The sequence below is a fragment of the Trichechus manatus genome, unplaced genomic scaffold (assembly GCF_000243295.1).
Source record: "Trichechus manatus latirostris isolate Lorelei unplaced genomic scaffold, TriManLat1.0 scaffold00128, whole genome shotgun sequence".
Taxonomy (NCBI): Eukaryota; Metazoa; Chordata; class Mammalia; order Sirenia; family Trichechidae; genus Trichechus; species Trichechus manatus.
This window is the reverse complement of record NW_004444064.1, coordinates 7,631,684-7,657,243: the sequence shown is the minus strand read 5'-3', so window position 1 is coordinate 7,657,243 and position 25,560 is coordinate 7,631,684.

The following is a 25,560-nucleotide window of genomic DNA, read 5'->3' as shown; positions in this document are numbered from 1 at the left end:
TTTCATTATGGAAGATAATCTACTTATCTAAGGCTACCTGATTTAACCCCATGTAAGTACTCCGTAACCACATATGTAACTACTTTGCAACAACAACCAGATTAGTGTTTGGCCAAACAACTGGGATCCACAGCCCAGCCATGCTGACATATAAAATTAACCATCACAGACACACCTTACTCTGTATGACATTATGTATAATAATTGATACCATCTTCAAAGACCCTATTGTTAAACAAGGTCACAGTCACAGGTAGGACTTTAACATATCTTTTTTGGGGGGTGAACAAAATCCATGTTTTTAAATTAAACAACACACAATAAAGCATTTGTAACTGGGCTTGGTACATATAAGCACTCCATCACCATGAGCCAATATTGGTATAAATACAGTAGCAGAAGGGTTCACAGGTCCATTCTTGCTTAAGTGCAGCAGAGAGCAAGAAGACTTAGGGCTCAGGGCCTTGGAGGGGAAGCAGACACAGCAAGCAGGAGTCAGGTTCTGGAACCTTGGGATTCAGAGCTGACTCCTCAAGCCTAATTAACAACATGCAGATATATATGCATATATGCACGTGTATATGTTCAATCAAGTCATTTGAGGGTAAGTTGAGTTTATCACGACTCCTACCCCTAAATCCTTCAGCACTAATTTCATGAAAATAAGAGTAATCTCTCACATAACCACTGGGTCAAGTCCAGATGGAGCAGAGCAGTAGAGAACCTTGTCCCATTGGAAGAGGTGTCCCTCTTCTTCCTCATCTGATCATTCTGCATGGGCTATGCTCAGCTGATCATTCTTCATGGGCTGTGCTCAGCCTCTGCTTACCTTTTCCTCAGGGCCTCACTTTAGTTTCCTGTTCTGCATCTCTGGCTTCTTCCCGTATGATGAGCCCTTCTCAGTCTGTGATGATGCAGAGCTGACCGATACCGTGGTGAAGTCTGTGCACAGCATCATAGTTCCAGGCTAACGGGGTGGCCTTAGCTATGCTCATGGCTAGATGCCATGGGGCTGCACCTGCCCTGAGGGAGGATGTTATGGATTGAATTCCGCTCCCAGAAAAGATACGTTGAAGCTCTAACCTGTGGTACCTGAGAATGTAACCTTGTTTGAAAACAGAGTCTTTGAGGATATTATCAGTTAACATGGGGTCCTACTGGTTTAGGGTCTAATCCAATATGATGGTCCCTAGGTGGCACAAACGGTGCGTGCTCAGCTGCTAACATGAAGTGCTGGGCGGATGGTCTGCCTTTAGGATTCCCTGATAGGGAGCATTATCTGATAGGGAGGCTGGGAATTGGGTCTCTCTCTTTCTCTCAGTCCCTTCTCCTTGTCAGGGAAGCCTTTCTCCCCGTTCTGAACCCACAGTAACTTTCTTTGTCTCTATGACTACCAATGACTACTTAATTGTACTAAAATAATTCATCTTGTAGCTAGTGGGAGAAAAATGTTCTTTCTGGTCATGTATCCATGATCACAGGATTGCCATACTGTTTGAATTTGAACAAAGCTTGGCAACAGAATGGGCAGCCCAGGTGCAGCTAAACAAAGGCCCGTTCCTCTTACCCCTTGTTATGGACTGAATTGTGTCCCCCATAATATGTGTTGTAAATCCTACCTTCTATGCCTGTGGTTATAATCCCAGCTGGGAATGGGTTGTCTTTGTCATGTTAATGAGGCAGGATTAATGTAGGGTTATCTTGAGTTAATCTCTTACAAAATATAAAAGGAGCAGATTAAGCAAGCTGAGATGGGGGAAGATAGATGCCAAGCCACATGGAGATCTCCAAGTAACCAGGAAACAGAAGCTGAAGAGACAAGGGCCTTCTCCTAGAGCTGGTGCCCTGAATTTGGACTTCTGGCCTCCTCAACTGTGAGAAAATAAATTTCTGTTAAAGCCACCTGTCTTAGTCATCTAGTGCTGCCATAACAGAAATGCCACAAGTGGATGGTTTTAACGAAGAGAAGTTTATTTCCTCACAGTCAAAGTAGGCTAAAAGTCCAAATTCAGGGCGTCAGCTCCAGGAGAAGGCTTTTTCTCTCTGTGAGCCTTCTCATCACTGTTCCCCAGGACTAGGAGCTTCTTGACGCACAGACCTTGTCCAAAGGACGCGCTCTGCTCCTGGCACTGCTTTCTTGATGGTATGAGGTCCCCCTGTCTCACTGCTCACTTCTGTCTTTTATATCTCAAGAGATTGCCTCAGGACACAATCCAGTCTTGTAGATCAGATCCTGCCCCACTAACACAACTGCCACCCATCCTCCCTCATTAACATCATAGAGGCAGGTTTACAACATACAGGAAAATCACACAGTACCAGGAATGATGGCCTAGCCAAATTGATACCCACATTTTTGGGGGGACATAATTCAAACCATGACACCACCCATTTGTGGTATTTCTGTTATGGCAGCACTGGCTAAGTAAGACATCCCTTTCCCTGTTCCCGTGTACTCTGAGGTATAAAACACCTAGACCCCTTTGCCTCATGGCCTTTCACCTGCAACGTAAACCTGGAGACTTATGTGTACAGAAGAGATTTCCTGTGTCAACTCACCCTAGGATGGGGGACTGAGAAAGGCAGACCCCATGATGAAACTTACCTCATTCATCTGTATCCTAACCACTATGTAAGTAACTAAAAGCTAGTAAAATGCCACTGGGTAATGTCAATTAATTACTGAGAGCTACAGCCCTCTACAAGCCCATTTTTTATCACGGCTCATCACATAAAGGTTAGCGCTTTGAACCCACCCAGCAGTACCATGGAAGAAAGGCCTGGCAATCTGCTTCTGTTAAGATTACAGCCAAGAAAACCCTATGGGACAGTTCTGCTCTGTAACACATAGGGTCTCCACGAGTTGGAATCGACTCAACAACAACTAACAACATACATCCAACGTGAGAGCTGTCCTTGGAGGAGAGGAGACGCAGAGACAGGAAGATGGCGGAAGGATACCATGTAACACTATAGCTACAAACCGAGGAATACCTAGTGCTACCAGAAGCGGGAGAGAACATGGAAGAGAGTCTCCCTCAGAGCCTCAGAAGGAATCCACTCAACCAACACCCTGATCTCGGACTCCCAACTTCCAGAACTGTGAGACAGTACATTCTTATTTTACTTTTTGTTTATTGTTGTAGTTTAAGTGAAAGTTTACGTTTCAAGTTAGTCTCTTATACAAAAATTTACACAAACATTGTTATGTGACCCGAATTGCTCTCCCTATACTGTGACAGCACACTCCTCCTTTTCACCCTTGATTTCCTGTGTCCATTCAAGTATCTCCTGACCCTCTCTGCCTTCTCATCTCACCTCTGGACAGGAGCTGCCCACTTAGTCTCATGTGTCTACTTGAGCTAAGAAGCACAGTCCTCATGAGTATCATTTTATGTCCCATAGTCCAGTCTAATCTTTGTCTGAAGAGTTGGCCTCGGGAATGGTTGTAGTTCTAGGCTGATATAGAGTCCAGGGGCCATGCTTTCTGGGGTTCCTCCAGTCTCAGTCAGACCATTAAGAGACAGTACATTCTGTAATTTTAAGCCATTCTATCTGTGGTGCTTAGTTACAGCAGTCCCAGGGAACAGACTGCAGGTGCCTTTTCCTAATCCTCACAGAGGAGTCATGTAGTCCAGGAGCTGTATTTAAACAGAAGTGTTGTACAAGGAGATAGCGATACATTGTGTCAGAATTTATCAGTTCAACAATGAGCAAGTCTGAGAATTAATCACTGAGTTTAAGAACAGGGACCGCTGTGGTGTCCCTGAGGTCTGTCTTGGTGAAGTGTTGGAGGTAACAGTCTGAGTAAAATTGGTTCAACAATGTAAGGAAAGGAATTAAAAACCAAAAAACAAACCTGTTGCCGTCGAGTCGATTCCGACTCATAGTGACCCTACAGGACAGAGTAGAACTGCCCCATAGGGTTTCCAAGGAGCGCCTGGTGGATTCGAACTGCCGACCTTTTTGTTAGCAGCCATAGCACTTAACCACTATGCCACCAGGGTTTCCAAGGAAAGGAATTAAGGACAGCAAAATTATATTGTGGTGGTGGGGGGATGGAACAGAGAAAACATGATGGCGTCCAGGCAGTATGTGAGGTCACCGGTATTGTTTTACATATGGGAGAGGTTCTAAGTGTTGGGTGATATATTAGTTTTCTAGGGCTGGCATAACAAAATACCACACATTGGATGGTTTATAAGAACAGGTATTTTTTGTCTTATAGATCTGGAGGTAGAAGTCCAAATCAGGGTGTTGGCAGTGTTGATTCCTTCTCAGGCTCTGAGGGGGAATGTGTTCCATGCTCTCCTAGCTTCTGGTTGCTCTAGCTATTCCTTGGCTTGTAGCTACAGTGACACATGGCATCTTCTGCCATCTGCCTATCTCTGTGTCTCTTCTCCTCTTTTATAAAGACACCAGGCATTCATGATTAATATTTGCTCTACTCCAACGTGACCTCTTAAATGATAATATCTTCAAAGACCCTACTTCCAAACAGGTTCACATTCACAGGTAGGACATCAACATATCTTTTGGTGGGGGACACAAGTCAATCCATCATAGGTGATTATTTTCAAATTCAACAACACATGAAAAAGCACTTTTAACTGTTCTTGGCACATACAAACTCTCCATAAATGTGAGCCATTATTAGTATTACAACACTAGCAGAAAGATTCCCAGTTCTATTCTTGCTTTCGTGCAGCAGAGATGTAGAAGCATTCCTCAAGCCTTCTTCACCACTCCTGGTCTCTTGCTCTTGGAAAAAGTATGGCGGCGTCATCTTTCCTTTGACCTCCAGGCTTGGGATGTGGCTTTAACTTTAAAGAGGGAAACATTCTCTCATCCAGAACAGGTTTAGGTAAGAAATGGGTAAGGCGGAGACCCTCGAACTGGCAGAGGTGGAGAGCCTGGGAACTCTGGCCATCTGATAGGCAGCCTGGGAGGGACTGTAGGAGAGAAGTCTGGTCTGGCATTTTCAGGAAAGAAAGAATCTAGCAGAGGCAAAAGCAAAGCCCAGTGCTGCAACTAAAGAGCAGACCAAGGCTCACTGGATGGAAGGCACTCCACATTGTTGCATGATGTTTTCAGTGGAGTTCAAATATTGTGAGAAAACGCACATACTTTGAGGATCATTATGGATAACATTACAAAGAATGAAAATTCGAGAACACTTAATTGTGTTCATGCGAAATCTGTACGTGGATTAAGAGGCAGTCATTGGAACATAACAAGAGGATACTGCATGGTTTAAAATTGGGAGCGGTGTGCAACAGGGTTGTATCCTTTTACCTTATTTACTCAACCTGTATGTTGAACAAATAATCTGAGAAGCCAATATATACGAAGAAAAATGCAGCATCAGAATTGGAGGAAGACTCATTACCAACCTGTGATATGCAGATGACACAACCTTGCTGGCTGAAAATTAAGATGACTTGAAGCACCTACTGATGGTAAAGACTATAGCCTTCAGTATGTATTAAATCTGAATGTGAAAAAGAAAAAAAAAAATCATCATGACTGGACCAATAACTAACATCATGATAAATGGAGAAGAAATTGAAGTTCTCAAGGATTTCATTCTATGTGGATCAACAATCAATATCCATAGAAGCAGCAGTCAAGAAATGAAATGATGTTTTGTATTGGCCAAATCTGCTGCAAAAGACTTCTTCAAAGTTTTAAAAAGCAACGGTGTCATTTTGATGACTAAGGTGCACACGATCCAAGCCATTATTCTGTTTAATCACCTCATATGTATGTGAAAACTGGACAATAAAAAAGGAAGACAGAAGAAGAATTGATGTGTTCCAGCTGTGGTGTTGGTGAAGAATACTGACTATACCATGAACTGCTAGAAGAATGAACAAATCGGTCTTAGAAGAAATACAACTAGAATGCTCCTTAAAAGTGAGGATGGTGAGACTTCGACTCACCTACTTTTGACATGTCATCAGGAAAGACCAGTGGCTAGAAAAGGACCTTATGGTTGGTAAAGTAGAGGGTTGGCGAAAACAAAGGAAACCCTCCATGAGATAAATTGACATAATAGCCACAAAAATGGACTCATACATTCTAAAGATCATAGCACAGAACTGGGTGATATTTCCTTCTGTTCCATGTAACGTAACCGTGAGTCAGATCCATCGTCCACCTAACAACATGTAGATCATGGATTTCTTCTCTTTTCTTTCTACCTCCCGTACTACATTTTTAACTTGGTGTATAGGGTGACAATAAAGTCAGAAAACATATATAATATTATTTTATAATCTTACAGATTGAAGATGCCCTTGATGGTGTTATATATATCCAACCTATATTTCCACATTTGATGGACACCTGTATAATGGGTTGTGTAATGCCTGGCTACAGGACTAGTTTTGTATCCTTATTCAACATGACATGTTTTTACCATTTTAAAAAATCCTTTTCTTCATGTAATAATTGACTAAGCTCTAAAGAGACAGCAGTATTACTCATTGTCACGGAAACCCAGATGGTATTTTTATTCTCTGCTCAAATTGGCTTCTACAGTGAGAGACCTTACTGCAGTTCCCTGTTCTATGTCTCTGGCCTCATTACTCTAGGTTGATCCCTCCTCAGTTTGTGATGCTGCAGACCTGTCCCATACTGTTGTATGGTCACTGCGTAAAGGCTCCAGGTGAAGGAGGAAGGCCTTGCTGTGCTCATGGGCTGATGTCCACAGAGCTGCACCTGACCAGAGGGATGCTGTTATGGATTGAATTATGTGCCCCAAGATGATATGTTGAAGACCTAATCTCTGGTACCTATGAACATGACTGTGTTGGAAATAAGGTCATTGAGGATGTTATCAGTTAACATGAGGTCTTATCGGAGTAGGGTGGGTCTAATCCTATATTAGTTGTGTCCTTTTATGAGGAGAAGAGACACAGAGACAGGGAGATGGAAGAAGGATACCATATGATGCTACAGCTACAAGCCAAGGAACGTCTGGGCCTACCAGAAGCTCAGAAAGAGGCATGGAACAGATTATTCCTCAGAGCCCTCAGAAGGAATCAACCCGGCCAACACCCTACATTCGGACTTCCAGCCTCCATAACTGTGAGAGAATAAAATTCTGTAGTTTTAAGCCATCCTGTTTGTGGTACTTTGTTGTGTCAACCCATGGAGACTAATGCAGGTGCCTTTTCCTAGCCCTCACAAAGGTGTCATGTAGGCCTGGAGTGGGCCCTAAACAAAAGTGTTGTACAAGGTTGGAGTGATCCATTGTATTCAAATTTGTCAAGTCAGGAGGACAGAGAATTGATCACTGTGTTTAGCAATGTGGGTGTCATTGGTGACCTTAAGATCTGTTTTGGTGGAATGGTGGAAGAGATAGCTTGGTTAAAATTGGTTCAAAAATGCAAGGAAAGGAATTAAGGAAGGCAAAAATATACCATGGTGGTGCTGGTGAGTGTGGGGACTGGACAGAGAAAACATGATATGAATGTCAAGGTTGTTGTTTTGCATATGGGAGAGATTCTGCGTGCTCAGTGACGTGTTCATTTGCTAGGGCCGCCATACCAAAGTACCAGAGATTGGGTGGTATATAAGAACAGGAATTTATTGTCCCATAGTTCAGGAACCTGGGAGTCCAAATTGGAATATCTGCATGTTGATTCCTTCTGAGGCTCTCAGGGAGAATCTGTTCTCTTCCTCCCTCCCAGCTTCTTATAGCTCCTGGTGTTCCTTTGCTTGTAGCTGCAGCGTCACATGGCATCTTCCGTCTGTCTCCCTGTCCGTGTGTATGTTCTCCTCATAAAGGATTATCATGAAGGATTAAGACCTTGTTTTAGTCAGGAGTCTCTAGAGAAACAGAGCCAGTGAGAGGATAGATGATACATGATATCTCTATATCTGTATGTATATATATATAGAGAGAGAGAGGGAGAGGGAGAGAGAAGGGAGATTTACTTCAAGGAATTGGCTCACATGATTTGGGGGAGCTGTCAAGTCCAAAATCTGTAGGTCAGACCACAGGCAGGAGACTCCTGCAGGATTTCATCTCAAGCTCCCTGGGTCAGGTGACAGGAAGACTAGAAGTTTCTGCCAAGTTATCTATTTATAGTCTGGACGCAGACATACCCTAAGGAAGTTCTCTTTTTGTTCTTAAGGCCTTCACCAGATGGGTTGATTACCTTACATTATATTACATTATGGAAAATAATTACATTACATTGCATTAGATGTAAGTATTCATTATGGAAGGTAATTTGATTTACACAAGGCCAACTGATTTAACCCCATGTAACTAACTACTCCACAGACACTGGTGGCGCAGTGGTTAAGCGCTCAGCTGCTAACCAAATGTTGACGATTCGAACCCACCAGCTTCTCCAAGGAAGAAAGATGTTCTGCTCAGTAAAGATTTACAGCCTTGGAAACCCTATGGGGCAGTCCTACTCTGTCCTATAGTGTCGCTATGAGTCAGAATCGATTCCATGGCAGTGGGTTTGGGTTTTAACTACTCCATTACCACACATGTAATTACTTCATAACAGCAACCAGACTAGCGTTTGGCCGAACAACTGGGAATCATAGCCCACCCACATTAACACATAAATTGGCCATCATAGACCCACCCCTACTTCAGTATAACCTCATGTAAACATAACTGATACCATCTTCAAAGACACTGTTTCTAAACCATGTCACATTCGCAGGTAGGATTTAACATATCTTTTCATGGGGGGCACAATTCAGTCCATAACAGGTGATTATTTTTAAAATGGTCCCTAAACAGAATGTTCTAGAAGGTGGGAGTGCTCCTTGTGTCCGATGTGTAGTGTCAAGAATGAGTAAGACTGAGAATTGATCATTAAGTTTAGGAATAGGGTGTCATTGGTGACCTTGATGTCTGTTTTGCTGGAGAAGTGAAGGAGATAGTCTGATTAAAATTGGTTCAAAATGCAAGGAAAGGAATTATGAACTATAAAATATAGAGTGTTGGTGCTTGTGGTGGGGACACTGGACAGAGACAACTTGATTTTGTCCAAAAGTATCTGAGATGAAGTCTTGCCATCCTTGCTTCTAAGGAGCATTCTGGCTGTACTTCTTCCAAGACAGATTACCTTTGAATTATAGTGTTGGTGAAGAATATTGAATAGACCATGGACTGTCAGAGGAACAAACAAACCTGTCTTGGAGGAAGTACGACCAGGGTGCTCCTTAGAAGCAAGGATGGTGAGACTATGTCTCAGATACTTTGGACATGTTATCAGGAGGACCAGTCTCTGGAGAAGGACATTATGCTTAGTAAAGTAGAGGATCAGTGAAAAAGAGAAAGAGCCTCAACGAGATGGACTGACATAGTGGCTGCAACAATGGGCTTAACAATAACATGGGTTGTGAAGATGACAGTGTTTTGTTCTGTTGTACATATGGTCACTGAGTCAGAACCAACTCGATGGCACCTAGCAACAAACAATAACATACAGATTGAAAAGTATGATGAAAGAATACAACCCTGATACACAGCTTTCCTGATTTTAAACTACTTAGTATCCCCTTGCTCTGTTTGAATGACTGCCTCTTGGTCTACGTACAGGTTCCTCATGAGCACAATTAAGTAGTCTGGATTTCCCATTCTTCCCAATGTTTGTTAGGATCATAACCATAATTTGTTATGATCCACATAGTCAAATGCCCTTGCATAGTTAATAAAACACAGGTAAACATCTTTCTGGAATTCTCTGCTTTCAGCCAGGATCCATCTGACTTCAGCAATGATATCCCTGGTTCCACATTCTCTTCTGAATCTGACTTGAATTTCTGGCAGTTCCCTGTTGATGTACTGCTGCAACCATTTTTGAATTATCTTCAGCAAAAAATTGTATAAATAAAATGTAGAACAAAATTTAAATTCACAAAAAGAAGACAACACTTACTGGTCTGACAGAGACTGGAGGGACCCCTGAAACTGTGGCCCCCAGATACCTTGCTAACTCAGAACCGAAGCCACTCCCAAAGTCCACCTTTCAGACACAAATTAGACAAGCTTATAAGACAAACAATAACACTTGTGAGTAAAGTACTTCTTAGTTCGATCAGGTTTAGGAGACATAATGGGCAACACCTGCCCAAAAGCAAAAACCAGAAGTCAGGAAGGGACAGGAAACCTGGACAAACGGACCCAGGGAAACCGGGGTGTAAAGGGGAAGGGGGAGAGTGCTGATGCATTGTGGGGATTGCAACTGATGTCACAAAACAATTTGTGTATAAATTTTTGAATTAGAAACTAATTTGTGCTGTCAATTTTCACCTAAAACAATAAAAAAATTAAACTATATATATTTAGAGAGAGGGAGAGGACTTGCTTGATTGATTTACTTCAAGGAATTGGCTCATGAGATTGTGGGAACTGTTAAATCCAAAATCCATGGGTCAGGCAGCAGATTGGAGACTCCTACAGGCTTACATCCCAACCTTCCTGGGTCTGATAACCAAAGGAATGAGGTGAGGGTTCTGTAAAAATACTACTTAGAGTTTGGAGGCAGAACACACTATTGGGAAATTCCCTTTTTGCTCTTAGGGCCTTCAAAAGATGGATTGATTACATAATATTACATTATGGAAGGTAATTTTATTATAGTCCGTTAGATGTAAGGGCATTACATTACATGACATTTCATTTTGGAAATTAATCTACTTTATCTAAGTCCAACTTATTAAACCCCTGTTAACTACTCCATAACTGCAATGTACCTACTCCATAACAGCAACCAGACTAGCATTTGACCAAACAACTGGGGTCCATGGGCCGGCCATGTTGACACATAAAATTAACCATCACAGACACACCTTACTCCAGTATGACCTTATGTAAACATAACTGACACCATCTTCAAAGACCCTGTTTCCAAACAAGGTCACATTCACAAATAGAACTTTAAAGTATCTTTTTTTAGGGAGGGGACACAAGTAAATCCTAATAGGTATTTATTTTTAAATTAAACAACACATGAAAACGCATTTGTAACTGGGCTTGGCACACATAAACACTCCATAAATGTGAGCCATTTCTGTTATAACCACACTAGCAGAAGGGTTTGCAGGTCCATTCTTACTGACATGCAACAGAGATCAAGAAGACTGAGGGCTCAGGGCCTTGGTGGAGGGTGGGAGGGAAGGGGTGTGTGTGTGGGGGTGGCATGGACAACTAAGTAGGTCCAGGTTTCAGAATCCTGGGATTCAGAACTGGCTCCTTAAGCCAGATTGACGAGGGGTGGATATATATGCATACATGCACATATATACATGCAACTTAGTCATTTGAGGGTAAGCTGTGTACATCATGGCTCTTCTCCCTACATACTTCAGTGAAGCATTTCCTGAAAATCAGAATATTCTCTCACAGAACCACCGGGTCAGATCGTATTTGAGCAGATTAGAAGAAAGCTCCTATCCCATTGGAAGAGGTGTCCCTCTTCTTCCCTATCTGACCCTTGCTTTGTGAGCTGTGCTCAGCCTCTGTCTTTTTCACCAAGGCCTTCCTCTAGTTCCCTGTTCTGTGTCTTTGGCCTCTCCCTATAGGTAGCCTCTCAGTCTGTGATGCTGCAGGGCTGCCCTGCACTGTTGTGCAGTCTCTGCACTGCATTATGTTGTTGTGCCATCGAGTCAGTTCCAACTCATAATGACTCTATGTACAACAGAACAAAACACTGCCTGGTCCTGTGCCATCCTCAAAATCATTGTTATGCTCTATCCCATTATGGTAGCCACTGTGTCAATCCATCTTGTCGGGGGACTTCCTCTTTTTTGCTGACCCTCTACTTTACCAAACGTGATATCCTTCTCCAGGGACTGATCCCTCCTGACAACATGTCCAAAGCATATGAGACGGAGTCTCTGCATCCTTGCTTCTAAGGAGCATTCTGGTTGTACTTCTTCCAAGACAGATTTGTTTGTTCTTCTGGCAACCCATGGTATATTCAATATTCTTCACCAACACCACAGTTCAAAGGAGTCAATTCTTCTTCGGTCTTCCTTATTCATTGTCCAGCTTTCACATGCGTATGAGGTGATTGACAACACCATGGCTTGGGTCAGGCACACCTTCGTCTTCAAGGTGACATCTTTGCATTATGGTTCCAGATAAATGGGGCAGCCCTCGCTCTCCTCATGGACTGGATGAGTGCAGAGCTGTACTTGCCAGAAGGGCACTGTTATGGATTGAATTGTGTGCCCCAGAAAGATATGATGAAGTCCTAACCTGTGGTATCTGTAAATGTAACCTCATTCGGAAATAGGGCCTTTGAGGATGTTGTCATTAACATGAGATCATACCAGAGTAAATTGAGTGTAATCCAATGAGTGATGTCTTCATAAAAGAGAAGAGACACAGAGATGGGGAGATGCAAGAAGGAGGCCATGTGAAGTTGCAGCTGCACGCCAAGGAACGCCTGGAGCTACTACAAGTTAGGAGAGGTATGGAATAGATTCTCCTTCAGAGCCTCAGAAGGAATCAACCTGGCTGACACCCTGAATCAAACTCCCAGTCTCCATAGCTGTGAGAGAATAAATTTGTCTAGTTTTAAGCCACACTATTTGTGGTACCGTGTTACAGCAGCCCTAGGAAACTAATGTAGGCACCTTTTCCTGGTCCTCACAAAGGCGTCTTGGCTTAGTGATCCATTGTGTTCAAATTTATCAAGTCAAGAACGAGGAAGACTGAGAATTGATCTCTGTGTTTAGGAACAGAGGCTCCATTGGTGACCCTGAGATCTTTTTTTGTGGCATGGTGGGGGCAACAGCCTGATTAAAATAGGTTTAACAATGCAAGGAAAGGAATTAGGAATAGCAAAATTATATGGAGGGGAAGGGGGGCAGTGGATATGCGGCAAAGAAAATGTAATGGTATCCAGAAAGTATGTGAAGGTCAAAGGTGTTGTTTTACATATGGGAGAGGTTTTAGGTGTTGGGAGATGTATTACTTTTGTAGGGCTGACATAACAAAGCACCAGGTATTCGGTAGTTTGTTCTGGAGTTTTGGAGGTGGAGTGTCCAAATTCAATGTGTTGGACATGCTGATTCCTTCTGAGGGCTCTGAGGGAGAATCTATTCCATTCCTCTCTCCCAGCTTCTGATAGCTCCAGGTGTTCCTTAGCTTGCCTCTGCAGCATCACAAGATATCCTTCATCTGTCTCTCTGTCTGTATCTCTTCTATATTTTAAGGATACTACTCATGTAGGAAGGAACCTTTGTTGCACAGTGGTTAAGCACTTGACTGCTAACCTTAAGGTCAGTGGTTTGAACCCACTAGCTGCTCCACGGGAGAAAGATGTGGCAGTCTGCTTTGGTAAAGATTTACAGCTTGGAAACCCTATGGGGGCTACTCTGTCTTATGGGGTCACTATGAGTTGGAATTGATTCAATGGCAATGGGTTTGGTTTTGGGTTTTTTGAGTCACATAGGATTAGCACCCACTCTATTCCAGAATGACCTCATGTTAAGTTAATCGATACCATCTTCAAAGATGCTATTTCCGAACAGGGTCACATTCACAGGTATGCCTTCAGGATATCCATTTTTTTTTTTTTTTTGGAGGGGGGAGCACAATTCAGTCACTAACAGGTGATTTTTTAAAAAGTTAAACAACACATGAAAAGCACTTGTAACTGTGCTTGGCACGTGTAAACCCTCCATAAATGTGTGCCATTATTAACCACATTAGCAGAAGGGTTCACAGTTTCATTCTTGCTGACGTGTAGCTGAGATTTATAGGCACTGTGCAGGACTTCTCTCCACTTTTTGTCTCTTGCTCGTGGGAAATGTGTCGCGGTGCCATCTTTCCTTTGGCCTCCAGGCTTGGAATGTGGCTTTTACTTTTGAGGAGAGAGATGTTTGTTCATTCAGAACTGGTCTAGGTGTGAAATGGGGGAGGCAGAGACCTTAGAACTGGATAGAATGGGAACTCTGACCATCTGACAGGCAGGCTGAGATGTATTGTGGGAAAAAATTCTGATCTGGCTGGTTTTAAGAAAGAGACTCCAGGTAAGGCAAAACCCAAGCACATCACTGCAGCTGAAGAGGAGACCAAGGCTCACAAGACATGTGTGCAGGTGTAACCTATCCATGGATCAAGACAGTTGTTTAAACAGAACAAGGGGATACTGTGTGGTTCAAAATGGAAAAGGGTGCAGCAGGGTTGTATCCTTTCACCTTATTTATTCAATCTGTATTCTAAGCAAATAATCCAAGAAGCTGGGCTATATGAAGAAGAACGTGCTGTCACTATTGGAGGAAGACTCGTCAACAACCTATGATATGTAAGTGACACAACATTGCTTGCTGATAATGAAGATGACTTTAAGCACTTACTGATGAAAGTCAAAGACTACAGCCTTCAGTATGGATTATGCCTGAACATTAAAAAAAAAAAAAAAAAGCAAACAAAAATTCTCACAACTGGACCGATAAACAACAACGTGATAAATGGAGACAAAATTGAAGCTGTCAAGGATTTCATTCTGCTTGAATCAACAATCAACATCCACGGAAGTAGCCGTCTAGAAATCAAATGAAATATTGCATTGGGCAAATCTGCTGCAAAAAAACTCTTTAAAATTTTAAAAAGCAAAGATGCCACTTTGATAACTAAGGTACGCCTGACTAAAGCCACGGTCTATGTAATTCCCTCAAATGCATGTGGAAGCTGGACAATGAAAAATGAAAACAGAAGAAAAATTGACGTGTTTAAACTGTGGTGTTGGAGAAGAATATTGAATATACCAATGACTGCCATAAAAATGAACAAATCAGTCTTAGTAGAGTACATCCAGAAAGTTACTTAGAATTGAGGATGATGAGACTTCAACTTTCTTACTTTGGGCATGTCATAAGGAAACACCAGTCACTAGAAAAGGACATCATGTTTGGCAAAATGAAGAGTCAGCAAAAATGAGGAAAACCCTCAAGGAGATGGATTGACACCGTAGTCATAACAATGGACTCAAACATAACAACAATCAAGAAGATGATGCAGGACTGGGCAATGTTTTGTTCTGTTATACAGAAGATCATCATGAGTCAGAACCAATTTGTCAGCAACTAACAACAACAACATGTGAATCATGGCCTTCTTCTATCACTCTGCCTCCCTCGTTACATTTTTTAGCTTGGTATATAGGGTGACCATAAACTCTTAAAACAGATAATATTATTTTACAGTTTTCCAGATTGAAGATGTTCTTGATGGTGTTATGTATATTTAACCTATGTTTCCAGACTTGATGGACACCCTGTATAATGGGATGTGTATGCATGACCAGAGGGAGTAATTTTGTCTCTTTATTCGTTATGAAATATCTTTGCCATTTTAAATGTGCAGGACTAAAAAAATCGCTTTTCATATAAAAATTGTCTAAGCTCAGAAGAGCCATCATTGTTACTCATTGTCACTGAAACCCAGATGGTATTTTTATTTTTATTCCATGCTCAAATTGGCTTCCTCACTTTGTTCCAATTCCCATAAGCTCCTTAAAATGTCCATTTATCAGGTCACCCTCTTCTTTAGTCCACCTGAAAGAGCAGGATATACATTTTTCTTAGTCTCTTCCAAATTGGGATAGATTTTTTAAAAAATGTATATGTATGTGTATGTGTTAGTTTTAAGAAGAGAAGAGAAAAAGTACACTCCTCAAATACTCTTAGTATAGCTCATACTTTACTGAGTAACAACTTGCAGGTGGCTGAGGGAAGCTGCGGGATGCGGACGCTGTCTCTGGATACACTGGGGCCAGGGCTGCTGGTCTTAGCCTTCTCTGTGGGCAGGATGCTTCCATAGAGAACAATGGGTGTGGGACCCCGCCCCTGGATTAGAAGGGGACAGTTGCACCCCACAAGCTTGGTTATCACATCAGTTCCTCTCTCACGAGCTCTGTGTTCCCCTTGGCTCCCACCAAACCATCACAGGACTTTGGAGATGGAAAGGAACATGGAGGTCTTTGAGTTCAATTCATCACTTCCCAGGTGAGGTGCCCAGCTCACACAGGCCAGGGACGGTGTTAGAATCAGAACTCAGACCTCCCATTCCAGGGCTGTTTGCTCCAAGGGTCAGAAAGCCCAGGGCGGGCCCTGTGCTTGTCTCCATCTTCTCAGGCAGCCGTGGGGAAGTCCTCTTCTGTCTGGCAAGGAAACGCTGCATTAAGACATTTCAGAAGGTCCTCTCTGTGGGAAGGTGAACTTGGAAGAGAAGAGGCCACAGACCGGGTCTCCAGGAGGGGCAGGACCTTGTCCTGGGTTGGCTTTTCCTTTGTGGTCCTCCCCCCAGCCCCAGACCTCTCCTCAGACACTGATTCTGGTGCTAGTAGTCACCACAGTCATGGGAGCATAGAACATTTTCCCTCGTTCCTAAAATGTGGATTATATTCTATTCCTTTATTTTCCAATATTTACAATGCATAGAATGGTAGCACGATTCCATGCTGCCACCTTTAATTTCAGGTCTCCAGGTTCTTCAAAAGTGAGACATGTCCTAGTTCTTTAAACTTGGAGGTTCACATACCGGGGTTACTTTGCACAAAGAGTGCAAACAAAATCTGGTCAAACTGCAGCAGACACAAGGCTGTGGCTCACTGAAAGCCTTGAGGAGAAGCTGAAATTCAAGGTTCATTAAGGAGCCCTGGTAGTGCAATTGTTAAGTGCTCAGCTGCTATCTGAAAAGTTGGTGGTTCGAACTCACCTATCGGCTCCTTGGGAAAAAGATGTGGTGATCTGCTCCCGTAAAAATTAAGCCTAGAAAATCCCATGGGGCAGTTCTGCTGTGTCACATGGGGTCGCTGTGAGTCGGAATCGACTCAATGGCACCCAACAACAGCTGTAAACTTATTTCAGGATAGATGATCCAAAGCGGGAGGTCCTGCATTGATCTAGGAGGGTTACAGATTCCCACAAATTAGGACATTTGTTTTTTTCCAAAACACCAAAAGCATGGTAGTGGGACACATCATCTTTGAGGTATTGAAGCTCCATTTATGACAACTTTTCAGGGCATCAAACGTTTGGTGAACTAAGTCTAACATTCTTCATAGTACAAGATTGAACGAAGGTGCATTAGTCCAAATAGGATAGAAAAAGGACACGAGCACCATTTGTTGCTGTTATTGTTAGTTGCCATGGAGTTGGTTCCGACTCATGATGACCCCATGTGTGTAAAGTAGAACTATGATCTTTCAGAAGCAGATTGCGAGGCGTTACCTCTGAGGAACCTCTGGGTGGGTTTGAACCACCAACCTTCAGGTAGTAGTGCAGTGCTTTACCATTTGCACCATCCAGGGACTCTGAACACCATTTAGTGACTGTAAATACTTCCCTCCTTTCTTCTGGCACTGTAGGGTGGGAGAACCACTGGGCGAAATGACTCTGGCGAACTCAGATAAATGGGGTGTCCTCCATGTTCCTGTATCTATAACTCTACTTTCTCTTGGTCCATGATGAAGATGGAAGTCTTGAATAAACTCCTCTATCAGGGACTCTGAAGCATCCTCGTTTGTCACTCACAGAAAGTTCTTTTAAAGCGAAGGCTGCTACATACCATCCTAAGCAGCACATGGAGCTGCTGTTGGTGAATGCAATGAATAACTATTTCCTTTCAATTCCCTTTAGCTTGCTTTTAATCCATGTTCGAATTCCCATGTGTTTTCCCGTAAAATGAGTGACCTTGGGAGTCAGTTGGTGCCTGAAAGAATAAGGTGGTGAAGCAAGGGTGAGAACTGGTCAAATAAGACCTGAGGTGGTCCAGGGTCCAGGGCTTTTTGCCCATGACTGTCTGTCCTCCCAGCAGGTGCACGTCCAGTGGGCTGAAGATGCTTTGCTGGAGTTTTGGCCCGTCAGCAGTGCTGTTCTCTGTGGTCACAGTGCAGACTCATTGCAGGGAAAAACGTGGAATTTGGACCCATTATAGATGGAAGTTGACACTTGGCCACAAATATGGGCAGCGCAAAGAGCTTAGTGGTTTCTCAATAAGTGTTATTGATTGATTGAAAGTGTTTGTGGTTGGACCAGCTGACCTACGTTTCGCTGGCTGAGCCCAAAATAGCAACCTGACCAGGCTCAGCGGGGCTTTTTATACTAAAAGATGCTTTCCTTCTTCTCTTTTGTTGTTGTTGCCAGCTGCTGTTGAGTCGGCTCTGACTCATGGTGATTCCATGTACAACAGAATGAAATGTTGCCCAGTCCTTCACGACTGCTGGTATATTTGAGTCCATCGTTGTGGCCACTGCTGTGTATTTTACAGTGACTTCCAACCTCAGGGCTCATCTTCCAGCATTATATCAGACAGTGTTCTGTTGTGATCTGTGAGTTTCCATTGGCTGATTTTCGGAAATAGAGCTCTATTGAAACCTGTCCACCATGGATGACTGCTGGTATTTGAAATACAAGTGGTATAGCTTCTGGCACCACAGATGGGTGGTGGTCCTCCTCTCTCAGTGATTAAAATTCCTACAGATGCTGCAAGGACTTAGAGTCTATGTGAATCTAGCTGTTTCCAGAGGCTGCTCTGGTTTGGCCTACACCCCAGGGATGGGAATTTTAGAGGGTCCTGGGAGGTTAATCCTTGACCTGAGTCATCCTTCCTTTGGGGACCCCAGGGGGTCCTACACTGGTTGAGACTCAGCAAGGTGGGGCGGACTCCATCTCTGGGTATCCCGGAATTCCCCTCCATATCAACCCATAGCAAATTAGATCCCCAGCCTGCCTGAGCAAGAATCCCCATAAACGCTCAGCCAAAATGTTCTTGGCTCTGGGGTGTCCTGAGGACTGGTGCAACCTGATGGGCAGGAGCTACACCTTCGTGGAAGTGACTCACACTGAATCTGCCCCTTGGCATAAGGGGTGGAGCATCGTACACAGAAGATCATTCTCAGACCTTGAAACCATGAAATTAGCCCTGCTGGGCTGTGAACTTGCCTTGGTCTAGGACCCTCTTTCATCCTCCATTTTCTCCCTTTCAGAATGAGAAGGTCTATCCTATGCCTGTCCCACCATTGCACTGTGGAGGCAAATCACTTGTTGTCTAGTCTCACAGGTCCACAGATGGAGAGAAATTTTGCCCCAGCGTGGATCATACCCAGAGTTTCACCCAAACTTGATTTAGATGAGTTAGGTGATAAGATTGGGACTTTTGGGCTAATGATATTTATATGAGATTTGGAACTTAGGGCTGATACTGGGGATTTGGGATGGGTTGAATGTTATTTTGCACATAGGATGGATGTAAATTTTGGGGACCAGAGGGAGGACCATAGTGGGTTAAATAGTAAACTCCAACAAGATATGTCTAAGCCCTAATCCGCAGAACCTGAGAATGTGACTGTATTTGGAAACTGGGTCTTTGCAGATATTATTAAGTTAAGGATCTTGAGATGAAATCATCCTGGGTTATCTGGTGGCCCCTAAATCCAATGACTGGTGTCCTTACGAGAGACAGAAGACACAGTGAGAAGAGAAGGCTATGTGAAGATGGAGGCAGAAATTAGTTACATTGTCACAACCCAAGGAACACGTGGAGCTACCAAAAGGCTGGAAGAGGCAAGGATCCTCCCTTACAGCCTCTCTCTTGTCACAAGTTCTGAAAAATAATTCTTGAATTTAAGGACGCTGGTAGCAGCACCATGGAGCTGGTTCAAGGTCAGGCAAAGACACTTCCCCCTCTGTACCCAAACACCGTTCTTTTGTGAGAAAGCAGAACTGAATGATTCACAGGAACCGTGAGGTGGAAACAACCCAAGGGTCCATCAGCAGGTGAATGGATAGACAAACCGTGGTATAGCCACACAATGTGTGCGTGTGTTTGTGTGTGAGTATGAGTGAGTGTGCGTGAGTGTGAGCCATAAAAAGCAGTGATGTTCTTCATACACGCTATGACATAGATGAACCTTGCAAACATTAGGCTGAGTGAAAGAAGCCAGACACAAAATGCCGCACAATGTATGATCGCACTCAGATGAAATGCCCAGAATAGGCAAAGCCATAGAAACATAAAGTAGATTAGTGAGGATAGGGGAGATGAGGGGGCTGAGGGATGATAGCTAAAGGGTACAGTTTTATGGGGGAGTGATGAAAATGTTCTAAAATTGATTATGGTGATGGTTGCACAATCTGCGACTATACTAAAAATTGTCTACTTTAAATGGGTGAATTGTATGGTATGTGAATTATATCCCAATAAAGCTATTACCAGAAAGAAAAGAACAAAAGCTGTTACTAAAAAAAAAAAAAAAAAAAAAAGAAGAAAGAAAAGTAGACCGGCTCAGGTGGACTGGCCAGAAGGCAGCTGAGGAGGGTCATGGAATCACCAAAGCCAACTGGGAGTCCTCCCACTCCCTTGGACCTGCTTCTGCAGCTGCTCCCTGCCACTCCGTTCTGTTCTAGAACACACTGGCCTACCAGTTAAATCTTGTGCTGCTATTTAGTCTTGAGAGTTAGCCACAATGCCCCATGGCAATGGTTCTTGCTCGTAGAAGTAGAGAAGACTGAGGCTAAAATCACACAGGAGAAGATCAGAGGTCTGTCTGCATTGTCTGGCAGAGTTCCTGCCCAGTAACTGGGGATTGCATCAATGAATCAATGAGTGACAAAAGTGTAAACAGATGCAATACTTCAGCTCTGAAGTGGGTTAGAAACAGGACTCAACACGCCAACACCTTTCATCTTCTTGATCAGACGTTAAGCTTTATCCATCACTGCAAGTCTCTGCATGAATCCTGTTCTTTCCATTCAGAGCCCCACATTCTGGATCTTAGCAAATGGAAATAGGTAGGATGGCTCTAAATGGTTGATGATTCTCAACGCCTCATCACACAGGAAACCATTCCTTTTACAATAATGTTAAGATTATGGCCCCAAAGTTGAGATGGCCGTCTAGAACGTGTCACCAAGTTGGAAAACCTAGCTGCTTGCTGGCATAGTCTCTGGGACCACCTCTCAATTCCACACAGCTCCTCATTCTTGATCTCCTTCTTCCCACATGTTCTGGGCTTAGACTCCTGGATGCTCTGCTCTGGCTGTGACCACCCACCTTCTTCTTGGAATCCACTCTGCCGCCCACCTCCCAGCCTTGGAGGCGGATTTAAGCCTCCCATTGCTTTCTGTACTGTGCTGTATTGATCACAAAGACATACACCCTTTTTCATACTTAGGAGCTGTGGTGGACAGAATAATAGCCCCCCGAAAATGTCCACATCCTAATGACCTGTGACTACATTTCCTTACATGGCAAAAGGGACTGCGCTGATGTGATTAAATGAAGGACCTTGAGATGGGAGATGATGCTGGATTATCTGGGTGGGCCTAATGTTATCACAAGGGTCCTTATAAGGTCAGGAGGGTCAAAAGTAGAGAAGGAGATGTGACAATGGAAGCCGAGGTCAGAGAGCATTTGGAAGATGCTACGCTGCTGGCCTTGAAGATGGAGGAAGGAATGTGGCCACCTCTAGAAGCTGGGAGAGGCAAGGAAACAGCTTCTCTCATGAAGCATCCAAAAGGAATACAGCCCTGCTGACACCTTGGTTTTAGGATTTCTGACCTCCACAACTATGAAATAATAAGTTTATGTGGTTTTAAGCCACAAAGTTGGTGGTAATTTGTTACAGCAACAATAGAAAACTAATACAAGGGTTTTACTATTGATAAAGGCAGAGAAACAGGTAAGGCTTAACAACAGAAAGGGAGTTGTAAGAAATCCTAAAAGTGGCGAGTTCTAGTGGACACTGGTCTTCCCCCAATGTAAACAGGCCTAGCTAGGTCTGTTTAGTCATAGCTGCTTCTCTGACTTGCTGATTAAAGGTCATCTGAGGAGTTTCCTAATTCTTGCTGAGGAGTCAGTCTTGCTCAACCCTGGCTGGGTGGGAGCTTGGGCCAGGTGATCTGGATGGACTGCAGTGGTGCGTGGACGCTGCGAGGCCCCCACTAAGTCTGATGAGACCCACCCCCTGTCCTGGGACCCAGGGCAGCCCCATGCTTCTTTTCTATAGTCCCTCCAGAGCATTGGAGGTCCTTGGCCTGCTAGTAGCCCCCCAGATGTCAGGTGGCTCCACAATACTTCCTCAAGTTGTCTTCTGGATGCCTTTCAGAGGGTTTGATGGCTCCAGCCCCTTGAAGTCTGCCTGGCCCTTGGAATGTTCTGGGCAGTCCTGGGGTCCCGTCTTTTGGTTTCAGGATACTCTGCTGTTACCTGTGGTTCTAGCGTCCCACTGGCCTGGCGTGCTCTGCACACTCTCGGCGTGGTTCAGCTTGCTGGAAAAGGAGGCAGTGAAGGCTCAGTGGTGCCATCTATGTTCTAGGCTGGTATCTTGGCAAAGTCTTTCTCCCTGGCAGGAGCCAAGATCCTGGCTGCCTTACAGCCCCCTCCCACCATCCGCAGAAGACTCCTGTTCCTTCTTGCTTCAAAGCTGACACACCTAAGTTCTTATTTCTGTTTTTCAGATGCTTTGAGTTCTCAGCTCGCTTGAACACCCCAACTTTAATGAGTGTGGACCAAGACTTCCTGGCTCAGAGGATTAGCTGCAGCTCCCTCCTCAAATTCAATTAGCCTCATTCTCAGACCATTCACCAGGAGTTTTGTGGAGAATCTGCTCGGTACTATGGTTCCATTGTGATCAGGGGTATGATGAGAAAGTCCCGGTGTTACAGTGGGATGTCATCTGGTGTTGCGTTGGGGAGAGTGTCTCCAAGTAGGTGATATTTAGGTTAAGAGTTGAGACTTGAGGGGAGTGTAGGGGTGTGTGTGTGTGTGTTTGCAGCAGCAGCAGGCAGTGGATTCCAAATACGTCGCTGTCATGGATTGAATTGTGTCCCCCCAAAATATCTGTCAACTTGGCTAGGTCATGATTCCCAGTACTGCATGATTGTCTACCATTTTGTAATCTGATGTGATTTCCTTATGTGTTGTAAATCCTATCCCTATGATGCAATAAGATGGATTAGCTGCAGTTATATTGATGAGATCTACAAGATTAAATAGTATCTTAAGTCAATCTCTTTTGAGATATAAAAGAGAGAAGTGAGCAGAGACACATGGGGTCCTCATACCACCAAGAAAGCAGTGCTGGGAGCAGAGCACGTCCTTTGGACCTGAGGCTCCTGCACTGAGATGCTCCCAGACCAAGGGAAGACTGATGCATCACAAGGACCTTCCTCCAGAGCACACAGAGAGAGAAAGCCTTCCCCTGGAGCTGATACCTTGAATTTGGGCTTGTAGCCTACTGGACTGTGAGAGAATAAATTTCTCTTTGTTAAAAGCCGTCCTCTTGTGGTATTCCTGTTATAGCAGCACTAGATGACTAAGACAGTCACATTCACTCATTCATTTATTCACTTGGGAGCTCCTCTGTGGCAGGACCTAGGCTGGGCAGGGGCACAGAGGATGCATGGGGCTGCTGTGAGCATTATGGACCATAAGGGGCAGCAGTGGGAGTGTAGAGAACCTTAGCAAGGAAGGGGCCTCAGGTCCAGGGTGCAGAGGAAGGCAAGAGCTTGGAGCAGAGTGAAGGCAGGGAGGGGAGAGGCCAAACCCGAGAGGAGGCAGGAGATCGAATTGCTCAGACCTGGAGCTGATAGTGAGGGATTAGAGCTCCTGGAGGGCCATGAGTGACCCCCACTTCTGGCATGGACAACCAGTAGATTGTGGGATTCCTGAAGGAGAGGAGCAGCTGCAGAGGAGTGGGGTGAGGGACTGTGCGTTTCATTGTGGTTTGGACACGTGTCCACCTGCAACAGGTGCTCCCCTTTGCCACTCGTCCCCTGGGGGTGTAATGAGGGGGGAAGAGAGAGAGTACGCTGGAGAGAAGGGCATGCATTTCCCAAGGATCCTGATAGGACTTTTTGCAGCACCAACATTCTTCAGACCCAGACACAGATGAAAGCTCCGTAGTACACTGAAGGCAAGGCCAAGTATTGATTATTGTGAGAGGCTGTCAGTGTCCCGGCCACATCTCTCAGCTCCTGCCCCCAAGATGTGCCTTGCTGCTCTGGCGGAACTTCCAGAACACACCAATGGGGTCTGCCTGTGTTCCTCTGTGGAGGACATTCTCTGGCTTCAGGGGAAGATAGGTCCTGGGAGTGACGCTCAGCCAATGAGGGAGGGTGATGGTGGTGGGTAAATCCCTCAGCCCCTCAGCCCGCCTTGAGGCAATCTGAGGTGGGCTCCACCCAGTCTCTCAGGGAGCCCCGGTGGGGCTGAACCCCAGTTATCCACGGTGGTGACACTCTCATTAAAGTACTTGTACTCCCTTCCCTTGCTCTGCTTCCTGCTATCACCCTCAAGTCAGCTATGTGCACCCAAGTCCTTGTCTTAGGGTCTGCTTTGGGGAAAAAGTAAACTAAGACTTTAGAAAGCTATTCTTATATACTGTGGTCAATTATGTCCATTTAAATGAAAAATTAATAAGGACATTGTTTCTTAAAATGAGAAAATATTACCCAAGGAGTGATGCTCTGTGATGAATTTCATTTAGTCATGAGTCCAAATCATTTACTGTGGTCTTTACATAATGACAAAATGTTTGGAGCTAGGTCTGTCTGACATTTTAAAATTAGGTTTCTGAATTAATTTGCCCTGCAAAGTCAATGCGTATCTGCATACCGGCATTGCACCCTAAGTGTGAGGAGGAGGATGGAATAAACCCAACCATGGTATATTTCTATGCAGGTCGACCTCCCTAACACTTGTCCATGGCATGTGGGCCACTACCTGCTGTGCCTGCATCTGAGATTGGCTGTAATCCTCACCTGCCATCAACACAACTCTTCCCTTAAATCCCGTCCAGATAGGAGACCCTGGGTGGCACAAATGGTCACACACTCTACTAATAGAAAGGTTGGCAGTTCAAACTCACCAAGAGGTGCATCGGAAGAAAGGCTTGGAGGTCTGCTTCCAGAAGGTCACAACCTTGAAAACCTTATGGTGCAGTTTTGCTCTGACACACGTGGGGTTGCCATGAGTTGGAACTGACCCGACACCAACTGGTTTTTAGTCTTTCCTGCAGGGTGGGATCCAAAATGGATAAAAATATGTTGGGAGACAAAGATGGCAGAAGTCATGACCACAAGTGTCTGTACTCTTGACCCTGCCACTGGGAATCCAGAGATGAAGACCCTCATATTTTTGTTTAATCAATAGCAGTGGTGAGTGAAGGCAGAAGACGCTTTGACATGACCCAGCCAGGTCCAAGGGCCAGCAGAGACTCTCCCATACCTGCTTTCCTTTAGTCACCCTTCCTTCCAGTACTCCCAGTGCATGACCCAATTACAGCCAAAAGCAGGATTAAGCACAAAGCTCTCAATGTGATGTCATTGATTATATTTAGCTGTTGCAGTTACTGAGATACTCTCCCCACCAGCTCCGGTGGAGGCAGGTGAGCCCCCCTGACCCCTTGGCTCGCTGTGCTGCCTGAGGACAAGGCAGAGCTCACCCAACAGGAATCCCAGGTGGGTGCATGGGATGGGGGGAGGGGTGATAGGGGGACTACAGGTTCTAAGGAGTGACACAATACTTGAGAGCATCTGTGGAACCTTTTGTTATGAACTATG